Source organism: Hyperolius riggenbachi, chromosome 11 (genome assembly GCF_040937935.1).
Source record: "Hyperolius riggenbachi isolate aHypRig1 chromosome 11, aHypRig1.pri, whole genome shotgun sequence".
Classification (NCBI taxonomy): Eukaryota; Metazoa; Chordata; class Amphibia; order Anura; family Hyperoliidae; genus Hyperolius; species Hyperolius riggenbachi.
Window position 1 is genome coordinate 106103418 of NC_090656.1, and position 15799 is coordinate 106119216.

A 15799-nucleotide genomic window follows, 5' to 3' on the forward strand; every position below is an offset into this window, starting at 1 on the left:
CCCAAGTGAAAGAAATGTCTATGGCTAAAGCCAGTCTGTCTCTTCTCCCCCACCATATATAACGTATAGCAGTGGCCACACTGAAACCGAAATTACCAAATCCAGAATCTACAACTAACATCTCTGTAAACTTCAAGGACTCTGGCCCTAATACTGTGAGAATGTCTCCAGTTTAAAGGTGGTCATTAGGGATGGTTGGAAAATTTCCCTGGAAATCCGATTTCCGGAAATTGGGTTAAAGTGGACCCAAATTAAAAATACAAGATTTCAGAAATAAAATCTATTTTCTAAATTATAATAATAAATAGCAGCCTTTTTTCAGCTGCATGATGACAAATATAAAATATTTTACATTTATTGGAGGAACCCCTCCCTTCCTTTCAAATTGCCGGGATTTTTCCGGCAAACTGGTGGAGTAGATGGTGTCCGGCAATGGAGGAATTGCTAATGGCTGCCCCCAGTATAATTCTAGTTATGAAAAGAGAAGGGTGAAAAGCATGCACTGAAATGATCATAGGTTTGAAAGAGTGTTTATTTATCTTTGTATGTGTCAGAGTGGTGCAACTAAATATTTTTAATTAAAAAAAATATTTGGTTTGGGTCCGCTTTAAGGCGGAAATCAGTATGCAGAAACAGGGGCGTGCAGAGAATCCTCAAGGTGGGATGCTCAAATTTAAAAAAAGGGCCCAAATCGATCAATCGTGGTAAATGGTGTATGTAATACCCCCTATCCAGAAAGCATTAGGGAGTCTTAGACCCCCCCCCCCCCTCCACACACACACACCTTTATAGCAGTATCAGGCAGACTTTGTGTGTCTCCTCCCAACCAACTCTTGGTTGATTATGGGGGCTATAGGGTGTCATGCGGGTCTTAGGTGCAGATACTGAGTGGGTACTGGGAGTGAGTACATAGTGACATATGGGTGATGGGTGCTGGCTAGTGGGGTATTTGTTGTCATGTGGGTGCTAAATGCAGATGCTGGGTGCCATGTGGGTTCTGGGTGCTGGCACAGGGTGTCATGTGGATTCTGGCTGTATGGGTGGGTATCAAGCATCAAGTAGGTGTTTATTGCAGTCCCTTGTGAGTTCTGGATGCAAGTACTGGATGTCATATTAGTGCTTGGTGTTTGTGCTGGGCACTAAGTGGAGGCTTGGTGCAGCTGGAACTACTGCAGATGAAATACGTGGGTTCTGAGTGCAGGTACTGGGTATCACATAGGTTCGAATACTTGGTGCCAAGCCTGCACTGGGTGCTAGCACTGGGTGCTAGCTATGGTGGACATTGTGTGTCATGTGGATTCTGAGTGCAGTTACTTTGGGTGCTAGTAGTGGTTATGTGAGTGCAGATAGTGGGTGCCATGTCAAGGCTGTGTGCAGGTGTGAGTAGTGGGTGCCATGTCGGGGCTGGGTGCAAGTACTGTGCCATGTGGGTGTGAGTACTGGGTGCCAGCTATAGGGTGAAGGGGTGCAGGTATTGGGTGTCATGTGGCTGTTTGATGCAAGTACTAAGTGCCATATGGAGCCTGGGTGTGAGTATAGGGTACAGGGTGCTTGGTGCAAGTACTGGGTGCTTGCTATAGTGGGGGTTACTGGTTGAGTGTAATGTGGGTGCTGAATATTGGTGGGATTGCTGTGGGTGCAGGGAGTGAGAGGTCACTGTGGGTACTGCAATGAATGGCATAGTTGCTCAGGGACGGATCTAGACCAAGTTGCGCCTGGGGCAAGGTCAGGTTCTGGCGCCTATGCTCTTATCCCTACTGTTTATACATAGTTTGAAACTCAATCCTCGCATGTAATCCTAGAAATATTTTTGTTTTCAACTAAAATATTGACAATTAAACATGGAAAGTATATAAATGAACAAATCAATTTACTTTAAACAATTCTTTGACATTTTCAACACTTATAAATATTTTACAAAAACTTCACTTTTCGAGATTTCTTTGCAGCAAACGATGCAATGATGTCATCATATGATAATGTACTGGCCAATGTATGCTCTATGTTGATAATGCTGAGGTTGGATAACCTGTCTTCCTTGCACTGATTCCTCACATAGGTTTTGATCAGCTTTAATTTGCTAAAGCTCCTTTCATTGGAGGCTACTGAAACAGGGAGAGTTAGAAACATCTTTAGGCACGTTGTAATGTTTGGGTATGCATCTTGAATTTTGCAGTTACAAACCATTTCAAGGAGACTTTTGGACAAAGTATTATTTTTGATGGAGGGATAGAGTTCCAAGGCATGGAACTTAAAGCTTTCTATTTCAAGAAGAAGTTCAGTCTTGTCGACGTCATTTGTGTACAAGTCAGCTAAGTTGGAGGCTTTTGATCAGAGCGAATTGATGGAATCAGTTTCAAATGAGTGTCCATTGAGGAAAGAGAACATCTCATTCAATCGTTGGTTTGCCTGAAAACGACTCCTCAGCCCAGCCAAGATCCGATCAATCACCTCGAGAGTTAGCAGCTTGAACTTTCTTTCTGCCGATATAGTTGCACCCTCATCCTCGCATAATTCATCGAAAAACTTTTTCTTCTTCCTAGCTCTTGAGTCTGTGAACGTTGGTTCAAAATCAATGCCAAATTTTCTAGCATTTTCTTTTGCTTCGGAAACAGATTCATTAGATATGGTTGACCTTTGTGTGTCCAAATGTTTGATCAGTCCATCTATTTGTTTTACAGACTCGTCAATTGTCAAGTCCTTTTCCTGGAACATTTTGTTGACAATGTCAATCTTTGTTAATACTCTGAACCAGAAACATGTCATGGCAATGAAGTCGAATGTTTTTAGGTTCTTAAGATGAGAATCTGCATCAGTCTTGGTAACATCTGTTGCTGAAGGACACTGATGTAATTCTTCGAGTGCTTCAGTGATTTGCTTGAGGTGTTTGTAAATAACTAATATTGCTTGCCTTTTGGAAGACCACCTAGTTTCACTCTGTAGTTTCACCGAGAGTGGAACGTGTTTTTGTAAAACTTCCCATCTTGATGTGCTGGCAGAAAAATATTTGTATAGAGAGTTGACTTTTCCAAAGTAAACCTCTGAATCCGTTGAAATGTTGGCGGCGTTATTTCCCACAAGGTTTAAAGAGTGTGCTGAGCATGGTACAAATAACGCCAAATGGTTCTCTTGCAAAACCCTATTTTGGACACCTTTGTACTTTCCGGCCATGTTCGAGCCGTTGTCATACGAATGGCCCCTGCAGTTGACTATATCCAACCCATCCTCTTTTATTTTATGAAGTATGGTTTCTGTTAGGGCTTCTCCTGTCTTTTGATCCACAGAAAGAAATCCAATGAAACTCTCAACTATTTCAAAGTCTTTATTGTCTCCCATTTTGACGTACCTAATAACTTGGGACATTTGCTCTAGATGGCTGACGTCTGGGGTACAATCAAACATCATGGAAAAATATTTTGCCTCTTTGATGTCATTGAGAATTTGCTCTTTCACCTTGCCTGCAATTATCTCCAGAAACTCATTTTGAACGCTGTGTGAAAAATAGGTAACCTGTCCTTTTTTATGTCTATTTATGTGCTCTCGTAGTACTGGATGGTAGTGTGAAATAAGTTCTATAGTATTCAAAAACGTACCACATCTTGGATCAGATAACTCAAGATTTTCTTGAGATCCTCTAAGAGGACTACCTTGCTTTGCCAGGTGCATTATAACATCAACTATTACACGTAACACAGACTTCCAATGATTTTCTTCTTCCAGTATTTGGTTTTCTAACTCTTTGTCAATACCACTTCTCTGAGTTACAGAACATTCAAGCGTTTTCCAAGTACAAAAGCACTTCTTATGGGGCAAAGAGTTTTCATGTTCAGGAATTCTATCACTAAGCTTTTTCCATTTACTAAAGCCATTTGTTTTAGCCAGGGAAGACACATTTTTCTCAGATGTTGTTTTTGAGAACAGTTTGCAAGGTAAGCAAAATAAAGCTGTTTTGCTTTCGCTGTACAATAACCATGACCTTTTGACTTTCTTCCCACTTGGAAGTTGTTTGTAAAATCAGTCCTTTGTCAAAAGACGACCATCTCTGATACTTTTGGTCAAGTCATACTCAGCATCTGGATTGTCTGCTATCATTTTGACAATGTAGCTCTTTTGTGTGTCAGTAAGCCTTTCTGGCCAAGTCCCAGGATCACTGATAGTAAATTCTGAACCATGTGATTGTGAAGAATGTGCATCATCTGTTACTTCGGACTTATTTGCATTTGAATTTGGCATGTTTGTACCTTCATTCCATTGTTCTTCACAATCCATGTTCATTGAAGTTTGTTGATCTTGAGCAGGTTCATTTTGCTGTGATTCTATTTCAGTAGAAGTTTTTAGGTATTCTTGACCTGGTTCTAAATTGCTGGCAAGTTCCAATTCCGAGCCTAAAACGTAACACATAAACATTATAGGCACCTGTTTCGTGTTTAAAGGGAATGTCCAAGCAAAATAAAAAATGAGTTTCACTTACCTGGGGCTTCTACCAGCCCCATGCAGCCATCCTGTGTCCTCGTAGTCACTCACTGCTGCTCCAGTCCCCCGCTGGCAGCTTGCCGACCTCGGAGGTTGGCGGGACGCATTGCGTACATTTTTACGCATTCCCGCTAATGCAGGAACATTAACACATACAATTTTACGCATTACTGGTTCAATGTGTAAAAATTTACGCATTGAACTAGGAACGCGTAAAAATGTGTGTGTTAATGTTCCTGCACTAGCGGGAATGCGTAAAAATGTACACAATGGGTCCCGCCGACCTCCGAGTTCGGCAAGCTGCCAGCGGGGGACTGGAGCAGCAGTGAGTGACTACGAGGGCACAGGATGGCTGCATGGGGCTGGTAGAAGCCCCAGGTAAGTGAAACTCATTTTTTTATTTTGCTTGAACCTTCCCTTTAATCACTAAAACTATTTAATACAATTGTTTTTAACTATCAAAAAATCAAAAGAACGAACTGTGCTACGCTGGCATTGCTGAGAGAATAGAATCTCTATCTGACACGCAGCTAGAAGTATGAAACACGACCCACAGGCCACAAGTCCTAACCTAACAATACAATACAATAACATTTGTAAAGCGCTTTTCTCCCATAAGACTCAAAGCGCATAGTTGTGTCTCAGATCAATACAGGATTGCAGGCTGGGTTGTGTTACAGAGGAGATAGTCAGGAGTTCATGAATGCCAGACTGAAGAGGTAGGTTTTCAGTTTAAACTTAAATGCTTCCAGGGATGGAGCTGTCCTTGTTAGGCATGGCAGGGAGTTCCAAAGTGTAGGGGCAGCATGACAAAAGGCTCTGTCTCCAAAGCTTTTGAGGTAGACTCTGGGGGTGACCAAGGTGTTACGACCTTTTGATCTAAGATTGTGGGGGGTGCGATGCAGTTGCAACAAGTCCTTCAGGTATCCAGGGCCCAGATTGTGCAAGGATTTAAATGTCAGTAAGCCAATCTTAAACAAAATTCTCCATTTTATCGGTAGCCAGTGGAGTGAGCACAGGGTTGGTGTTATAACCTTACCTGTACACGATATGTAATTAAATACCTTCATCATTTTGCAAGTGAGTGTACAAACACCCGTGAACTATACAGTAAAAATAATCGTACGATAATAAAATAGCTTACCTTCACTGGGTAATTGTGTGCCTAGCCATGATGACATCAATAAAGACGACTGGGCCGCCTGTTTTTCCCTTGCCTTGGCTCTCTTTTTGTAGTCCCATCCTGATAACTTTTTAGACATTGCTACTCGTTAGTTGTTGACCTCCCTGGCGTTCAATTTTCCCAGGATTTCTGTGCAAAAATTGGTTTAATTAATTTTAATAACCCTAGTAAGGGTCTAGTACACTTTTTGAGTATAATAAAAGCTTGAAACATAAAATAAAATCAAAAACGAATTTCAAAATTACCCCCCAAAATCTAGTGATAATGGGCAGATTCGACCAGGAGACAGATCTCTATCTGATTAGAGAGAGATCTGTCGGCTGCCCATACACTGCAAGTCGATTCCTGATCGATATCAGCTTGAAGTCTCTCGGGAATCGGCCCCGTCTGCTGACTCGCCATAGTCCCCCTAGTGTATAAATGTACCCCCTTGTGTGTGCATATACCATATTCTTCGCCGTATAAGACGCCCCGGAATATAAGACGCACCCAGGTTTTGAGGGCAAAAACCAGGGAAAAATTATATATACTAAACCTGGTGCGTCTATATTCAGGAGCATCTTGTAGTTGTTCCACCCCAACTAATGTCCTCAGGTGTCCCCAATGTGGTCCCCATTTGTCCCCAGGTGTCCCCCATGAGCCCTTAGGTGTCCCCAGGTGGCCTCCATGTGCCCTTAGGTGTCCTCAGTGTGGTCCTCAGGTGTCCCCCATGTGTCCTTAGGTGTTGTTCCCAGTGTGGCCCCCATGTGTCCTCAGTGTCCCCCATGCACCCTTAGGGTGCGCCGAATTGGGTGAGGGGTGCAGAGAAGTGATGAGGGGTGCACAGAAGCAGGTGAGGGGTGCTTAGAAGTATGTGCGGGTGGAACATTTGTGGGGAGGGGGCACAGAAGCAGGTGAAGGGGCACATATGTGGGTGAGGGGTGCACAGATAAGGATTGCACAGAAGTGGTGAGGGGGAACATATATGGCAGAAAGTGCACAGAAATGCGTGAGGGATACAGAAAAGTGTTAAGGGGCCACATATGTGGGTAAAGGGGTCCACAGAAGCAAGTGAAGGAGCACATATGTGGGCTAGGGGGCACAGTCTGGTGAGGGGGCACACACAGAAATGTGTGAGGGACACAGAAAAGTGGCATGGGGTCGCATATGTGGGTAAAGGGGTGCACAGAAGCAAGTGAAGGGGCACATATGTGGGCGAGGGGGCACAGTCTGGTGAGGGGGCACAGAAATGTGTGCTCCCTCACCAGACTGTGCCCCCTCGCCCACATATGTGCCCCTTCACTTACATATGCGACCCCTTGCCACTTTTCTGTCCCTCACACATTTCTGTACCCCCTCGTCCACATATGTGCCCCTTCACTTGCTTCTGTGCACCCCTTTACCCACATATGCGGCCCCTTGCCACTTTTCTGTATTCCTCACACATTTCTGTGCCCCCTCACCAGACTGTGCCCCCTCGTCCACATATGTGCCCCTTCACTTGCTTCTGTGCACTCCTTTACCCACATATGCGAACATTTGCCACTTTTCTGTATTCCTCACACATTTCTGTGCCCCCTCACCAGACTGTGCCCCCTAGCCCACATATGTGCCCCTTCACTTGCTTCTGTGCACCCCTGCTTTACCCGCATATGCGAACACTTGCCACTTTTCTGTATTCCTCACACATATCTGTGCCCCCTCACCAGACTGTGCCCCCTAGCCCACATATGTGCCCCTTCACTTGCTTCTGTGCACCCCTGCTTTACCCGCATATGCGACCCCTTGCCACCTTTCTGTAAAAGTGGCAAGGGGTCGCATATGTGGGTAAAGCAGGGGTGCACAGAAGTTTGGAGTGCACAGAAGCTGGTGAAGAAGTGGACCATATCTGACTGGGTCACAGGTGAGGGGTGCACAAAAGTGGTAAAGGGGTACATAAGTGGGCAAGGGGGTGCACAAATGTATGAGGGAGAAGAGGCAAGTAAGTCACGTGGGCACATGATTGAATAAGGGGGTGCACAAGTGGGCGAGAGATTCTCACATGAGATCATGTCATGATGAGAGAGGCAGAGAAGTGTGTGAGAGAGATGGTGGGCACATATCATGTAGCTCAGCTGAGCCTGAGGGGTGCACTGACTGTGGCTGTGCAGTGTGCACAGAACGAATTGTGCGAGAGAATTTCTCTCTATGCTGACTGACCTGACCTGCAGGCTGCAGCAATTAGGCACCAACCGCACTTTAGGCAGCGGCAGCAGTCATAACACTTCAGCCGCTCTCCGGACCAGAATGCAGACCTGGTCTCCTCTCCTCTCTGTGAGTCGCACTCGCGCACCTCTCTATTTGGCTTCACTGATGACGCGCATTACAGAAGCCAACACTAGAGGTGCGACAGAGAGGAGACCAGGTCTGCCGTCTGCGTTCCGTTCCACGGAGAGCGGCTGAAGTTAGTATGTATCCGTGTGACTGCCGCTATGATCCGCCATCCCTCCGCTATGCTGACACAGCGCCTGAGCCGAGCCTGGCTGACACACACTCGGGGGGCAGCGCAGCGCCAGCAGCGCAAACAACAGGGGGAAAGTGGAGCCCACACAAGCGGGGATAAAGAGCCTGCCGCCTGCCGCCGCCTGGGGCAAGAGACCCGCCTGCCCCCCCCCCCCCTAGATCCGTCCCTGTCGTTGCTGCTAGGGGAGGTAGAGGTCAGTGTGGTTGCTGGGGGAAGTAGAGGCCACTGTGGGTGCTGGGGGAAGGGTAGGTCACTGTGGGTGCTGGGGGGGAAGAAGTAACTGTGGGTGCTGTGGAAGGTAGAGGTCAGCATGGGTGCTGGAGGAAAGGGAGGTCACTGTGGGTCCTTTGTGGGGAGGTCACTGTGGGTCTTGGGGGAGATAGAGGTAATTGTGGGTGCTGGAGGAAGGGGAGGTCACTGTGGGTGCTGCTATGAACGGCATAGTTGCTGCTAGGGGAGCTAGAGGTCAGTGGGGTTGCTGGAAGAGGTAGAGGTCAGTGTGGGTGATGGGGGAAGGGTAGGTCACTGTGGGTACTGTAGAAGGAAGAGGTCAGTATGGGTGCTGGGGGAGGGAGTAGTCGTGGATGCTGTTTGTGTGGGCGCTGGGAGAGGTCACTGTAGGTGCTGCTTTTTGGATGGGAGGTCCCTGTGGGTGGGTGCTGCAGGGGACAGGAGGGAAAGATCACTGTGGGTGCTGGGGGAGGGATAGGTCAGTGTGGGTACTGGGGTAGGCAGGATTACTGCTAGAGCTGGGGAGGGAGAGGTGATTGTGGGTACTAGGTGAAGGAAGAGGTCACTGTGGGTGCTGGGGGAGGGAGAAGTCACTGTGGGTGCTGTGGGAGGGAGAGGTGATTATGGGTACTAGGTGAAGGGAGAGGTCAGTATGGGTCCTAGGTGGAGGGGGAGTTCACCTGGGTGCTAGGTGGATGGAGAGGTCACTGTGGGGGCTGGGGGAGGGAGAAGTCACTGTGGGTCCTAGGTGGAGGGAGAGGTGATTGTGGGTGCTAGGTGGAGGGATAGGTCATTGTGGGTGCTGGGGGAGGGAGAAGTCACTGTGCGTACTGGAGGAGGGAGAGGTCACTGTGGGTGCTAGGGGAGGGAGAGGTCACTGTGGGTGCTAGGTGGAGGGAGAGGTCACTGTGGGTGCTGGGGGAGGGAGAGGTCACTGTGGGTACAAGGTGCTGGGGGAGGTCACTGTGGGTGCTAGATGGAGAGGTCACTGTGTGTGCTGGGGAAGGGAGAGTTCACTGTGGGTGCTAGGTGGAGGGAGAGGTCACTGTGGGTGCTGGGGAGGTAGGGGTCAGTATGCCACACCAGAACTCCTGTCTGGACCTCTCCCCTTGAAAGTGTTCCAGGTGGGGCGGGGCTTACATCGATCGTGGGTGGGGCTTATTTTGCGCAGGCAGAGGGGCCTTTTTTGAAGATTTAAAAAAGGGGGGAGGGGTGCCTGAGCACCCAGAGCACCCCCCTCTGCACGTGCCTGTGCAGAAATCAGAAATCTGTGACAATGCCACATTACCGCAACTCAAAAATTTTAGCCCAATTACAGAACTCTGAAGCATTGGACCAAACACAGAATGCAGATTTCTCATATGGAAATCAGATTACTGCTGATATTTTAGGCTGATCAGAAGACATCAGAAGCTTTGGACCAATCACAGAATGCAATTTTTTTTTTTTTTTCAGAAAACTGATTACCATGGTAATTTTAGGCCAATTCCAAGAGACTTTGGAAGTATTAGGCTAATCAGAGAATGCAGACGTTTACCGCAGTTGCCAAATGTGGTTTCTACATAATGGCGTACTTTCGCAAAAAAATAGCGGATTCTGAAATTTTTTATTTTTTTTTTATTTAGAATTAACTTTTTTGACTCCCCCAAAAAAGTATTATGCTTACATTGGAAATCAGAATTCGAAATTCCGATTTCCGCAGAATTCCATGGAATCAGTAAGAGAATTATTGGAAAGTGAAAATGTAATCGGAATTGGAAATCGGCATGTACGACTATCCCTAGTGGCCATGTAAAGACCAAAGTTTGAGAAAAAATAATTATTTATACAGTTTTTTTGCCTTCCAACACTACCAGGTAAGACCAGAGACTGAAACCAAACTACTGTATCACCCTTTATCAACAAAAAACACTCATGACTAGCACGACACTTTAGCCATCCCAAAATTAGTGGGACTTTCAACACAATCCCAGAGTGGCAGGCAGATGGAGATCCAAATACAAAAAAATATTACTTTACGAGTAAAAATAAGATTCTTCTCTAGTCACTGAGGAGGTAGATATACTGTAGCTGATGCTAAAGTAGTTAAATACAGTTTTTTGCATGCAGAAGTGCAGCACTTTGTGTATTTTGGCCAGAACCAGATCATCTACAAGCCAAACCTAGGCAGTTGCCTAGGGCCTGGAGAGAGTCTAAGGGCCTGGCAGCAGTGGCATAGCAACAGGGGATGTAGACGTTGTGACTGCACCACCGCCCCTGGACCAGAGGGGCTCACGCGGTTTCCTCCTTAATCCATCTTATCTGCTTTTCATTGGTTTTCTGCTAGTAATGAAAACTTCTATATGTACATTGAATAGTAGTAATCCTTAAACTGTTTCCTTAGGCCTTGTTCACAATGCGTGTCCATCCACGTTGGGTGGTTTTTGACGCAGATTTTTTTTTCCGATTGCAGGCACTTGGGTGTGCGATTCGTTTTTGTGCTTAGCGGTTTTCTAAGCGTTTTTTACGAGTGGTTTTGTAATTCACTCCCTGACGCAAGTCAGGAAGTGAACTCTTTGACCCGGAAAATAATAAATACAATGGGCTTGATTCACAAAGCGGTGCTAACTGTTAGCACGCTTGTGAAAAGCCCCTATTCATGCCTAAAGTCAGTTTGGGCGTGATAAGTAGAAATAGCGTGCAAAGTCCCGCATGCAAAACTTTGCGCGGTGCGTGAAAAGCGTTGCATCGCGGTGCAATGAAAATGGCGCACCCGATTCGCCTCAGGTGCGCCGTTTTTGTTGCACTTCAATGCAATGATTTGCGCGCACCACGCTGTGCGTGCGCAAACTTTGCGCGCGGGGCTTTGCGCGATCAGATTTCCAGTTAGCACCCTAGTTATCACGCCCAAATTCTTTTAGGCATGCTAACTGAGTTAGCACCGCTTTGTGAATCAAGCCCAATGTATTTATTCTTAAAAACACGAGCACAATCGCTTTTTTATGCATTTTTGTATGCGTTTTCCGATTTTCCTATACCTTCCATTGAGGCAGAATCGCCCCGCAAATGGTACACACAACGCTTTGCAATCTGCACAGTGCACGATCTGCACTGATATGAACCTTCTCATAAACATTCATTGTCCGCGCGGTCAGGGGGCACTTTTAAAAACCACATACGGATACGGGCAAAAAAAAATGAAAACGCCTGCAGTGTGAACAAGCCCTTACTATAATTACACCTTTCTGTGCTTGGGGACTCATGTAAAACTTGCACTGAAGCCCCAAGCTCCTTGGTTACCTCACTGCCTGGCAGATGCTACCCCTCACCAAATCTTACAAAAAAAAAGCCAGGTGATCATCAGCGGTTGGCAAAAACGGCTATTTTGCCTAGGGCCCCATTTTATCTTACTCCTTTTCTGGTTTTGTCTCTAAATTACATTAACTGCTGTGATAAAACATGCACTGTTTTCCACATTCAAACACACATGGGGCTTGATTCACAAAAGAGTGCTAACTGTTAGCACGGCCGTTTCCGCGCGAATTTTCGCATTGCGCGCGCTCACGAATTTTCGCGCGAAACGGTAACGTTTCCGCGCGCAAACGCAAATTTTACAGCGAAATTGATATCATTTTCACGCGAAAATTTGCGTTTGCGCGTGAAAACGTTATCGTTTTGCGCGAAAATTCACGAGCGCGCACAATGCGAAAATTCGCGCGAAAACGGCCGTGCTAACAGCACTCTTTTGTGAATCAAGCCCATGGTGTTCTGCATCAAAACACACACAGAAGACAAGTGTGTTTATTTCTCAGCCTTAAAGAGATCCCGAGGTGGCTTCCTAAGAATGAAATCCGCACACAGAGGCTGGGTCTGCCTATACTGCCCAGCCTCTGTTGCTATCTCAATCTCCCCTAAGTTCCCCTGCGCTCTGCTATCCCCCATAAATCACAGCCACGCTGTCGACACGCAGCGTGTCGCAGCGGGCTCTGTTTACCTCTGTAGTGTCATTCTGCATGCTCCCCCGCCTCCTGCATAGCTTCAGTCCCCTCCCGCGTCCCTTCCCTCCCCGCTGATTGGAGGGAAGGGACGCAGGCGAGGACCGGAGCTATGAAGGAGGCGGGGGGAGCGGCGTGTCGACAGCGCGGCTGTGATTTATGGGGCATAGCAGAGTGCAGGGGGAACTTAGGGGGGATTGAGATAGCAACAGAGGCTGGGCAGTATAGGCACACCCAGCCCCTGTGTGCGGATTTCATTCTTAGGAAGCCACCTCGGGTTCTCTTTAATGTATTTGCTGGCAATTTATGTAACTGTTGCAGTTAGCATATGCCCCTATTCCCCAACATTGTCCATTATTTATTAGAATGAATGCTGTCAAACCCATGCTATGTCATGAATCATAACTGTACAGGCAGGGATGTGCTATGGAAAGGTAGGAGGTGGGAGTTACGTGCAGTCCATGCCCATGTTCATGTTTTACGCTGCACAGACCTGCAAACAGGCTCACCTTTGATACTTTGTGTTTCAGAGATCATGATTTAACGATACCTGTTGCTAGTAAGCATGTGAACAATGAAATACAGCCTTAAACAATTATGGAAAGGTCAACATCATCTATACACGACAGGCGGGCATGGTAATCAGATGTCATATGAATCATGAGTGTGATAACATGTACTGGCATTGTTCATGGTATCTGAACTGTTTGCCCATCATGTTGTAAATACATGTCCTGGGCAACAGCCAAGTAGTCAGCAGATAATGTGGGATAGATTCCACTTTCATTTACAATTATATCACGGGAGTCTATAGGCACAGATGTCCTAGCAACATAGATTTCACCCTCCATGAATCTACAAACACCCGCCGAACCGCACCACAAGTGTGCTGGCTGGCCCAGCTGTCACTTCTCCCTTACTTCACCTGCCTGGTGTAGCCACAGGTGCCCCTTAGTATTAGGCAGCCAGAGGTTTCCACATTACGGTACAGGTTGGGGATTGCCTTCCGGAAAAAATACGTTCTGCCAGGTACTTTCCACTGTGGTGTCCCAATTGCAACAAATTGGGACAAAGACTTCACCAGCTTATATGGTAATAGCTGGCGGACTAACAGTTCCGACAAGCCAGCTGTCAGATTCCGGGCAAGGGGGTGACTCGGAGACATCGGCTTCTTACGTTCAAAAATTTCCTTGACAGAAACCTGACTGTGGGCAGATTAGCAGGCACTGCTCAAGGTGAGAGGCAGAGTGAATGGTGGCTGCGAAGGGACCTGAACAGCAGAGGGTGACGTGGCTGAAAAAGCTGGACCAGGATAAAGGTGTCTTAGACTTTGGGTGCTGATTCTCCTCCTCTCCTCCTCTCCTGTGTTGCTCCCATTGGCATTGGTGTTTGGAGCTCAGGTGCCTTATCAAAACAGTTGTACCTAGGTGGGTGTTGGACTTCCCATGACTCAGAATCTTGTGGTGCAGGTTGCAAATGACTTAGCTGTTGTCACACAGAGACACACAAAAAATTGCCACACTGGTGAGCTTTGGGTTGATGGCATTCTGCTGCTGGTGGTGGTGGTAGTAACAGCAGAAGTTGGCGGGCGTGTTGGCTGGCTGACCCTGGGTGTCGATACATGCTGTCTGACAGTGCCACTAGCTCCTTTTGACGGTCTCCCCCTGCTAGTTAATACAACTCATTTCCTCCTCCTCCCTGTCTCCTCATCTGAACTGTCCCCCTGTTCTTTATCTCTTCTTGCAGGCACCCATGTGACATCCATGGACACATCGTCATCATCATCAACTGCTTCACTTGTATCAGACAACTCCAAAAAGGCACCAACAACAGGTACTACAACATCATCATGACACCTTACGTCCGTGTGTGTATTGACGCCTGACTGAGACATATCAGGTGGTGTGTAACATCCTTATCACCATCATCTTCTGCCAATAATGATTGTGCATCACTACATTTATCACACACATGTGTGTATAACTCCTCTGACATATCAAGTGGAGCGCTGTGGTGCTAGTGGTGGTGGTGGTGGCTGGCTGCCGGGCAAGTAGTAATAAGTTGTTGAGGGGTGCCCGAATCAGCAGGAGGAAAATAGTGCGTCAAGGTTCCATGCGGAAGAAGAAGATGGGGTGTGCAGGGTAAGCCAGTCAACTACGTCCTCTGAATATTGGGTGTTGATGGTACAACTGAACACTGGGCATTTTTCCAGAGCCGCAGGAAATCACAGCAGCACAACCTTGAGGGCCCCTACGGGGTGGCCTGCTTCAGCCTGTCATTTTTTTCATTTGGGATAATTTGCCTGCAGCAATGAAATATAATGCACTGGAGTGGTACTGTGCCTGCAACTTAATGTGGCAAGAATCGCAGCAGTGTACACACAGCTCTGGGTGTCAGTGGGCTCTGTGTAGATTCACACACAGAGAAATGCAGTAGTGCTATCAAAATACAGTGGAAGAAAAAACACTGGCGTGCTACTGTGCCTGCAACTGAATGGGCCAACAATAGCAGCAGTACTGTGCACAGCTGTGGGTATCAGTGGGCTGTGTAGTGTCACACACAGAGAAATGCATTAATACTATCAGAATACAGTCTAAACTAATGCACTGGAGTGCTACTGTGCCTGCAACTGAATGGGCCAACAATAGCAGTAGCACTTTGTACAGCTGTGGGTATCAGTGGGCTGTGTAGTGTCACACAAAGAGAAATGCAATAGTACTGTAGCCCTGCTACAAATAGTGCAGCTTCTTTAATTTAAAAAAAAAACAAAAAAAAAACATGTATTTTTATTTCTGGCCAGCATCAGCTATGAGAATTAGTGCTGGCACAGGCTGTATTTACACAGAGCAAGCAGCCAGCACTCAAGATGGCTGTTCTGCTCTCAGTCAGGGGGCGGGTGTCAGTTACACAGGTTGGGAACGCCCCTCCAGCTGAAGAGGCAAGCCCTCTCTGATTTTTACCTCAGAAGGTGACACAGGCAGCGTGAGGAGAGATGACAGAGACCAGAGGGGGAGAAACTGAGCTGACAGAGAGAGAAATGGCATTCAGTAGCAGAGGAATTTAGCTCACTGATGACACACAGAAAGGGGACCATGAGAGACAGCTCCCTGAGTTAAAACAGGGAGACACCTCATCCACAGAGGAGTGAGGGATAGCTCAGCAAGGCCAAGGAGACCACTTCAGGAAAAATTGACAGATAAGTGAAATTTCACCACACAGAAACACAGAAAGAAAATGACAGGAGTTTTCCTAATAGTAATGACACAAAAATCAGACTGTCAAATCAAATCAGCTAAATATTCTTCGTCTGATTCTCTACAGTTAGATAATATATATACAGTGTGTGTGAGGAGAAGAAATGTTGTCATAGCAACACCAGAGTACTGTATAATGTGAATCAATGACTGTGCTTCCCTACCTGTCACCACAGAGCTGATCAGTGAGAGAATCTGTGTG

At 46.7% G+C, this 15799-nt stretch overlaps 1 protein-coding gene across 1 annotated transcript in view; it reads right to left on the reverse strand.

Moving 5' to 3' along the window:
* Positions 1 to 5669: 5669 nt before the first annotated feature.
* VWCE (von Willebrand factor C and EGF domains) overlaps positions 5670 to 15799 on the reverse strand; it is a 448320-nt gene continuing 438190 nt past the window's right edge. Inside the window, exon 33 of the mRNA XM_068260102.1 lies at positions 5670 to 5785. The gene's annotated coding sequence lies outside the window, so the exon portion shown is untranslated. The remainder of the gene's footprint in view (positions 5786 to 15799) is intronic.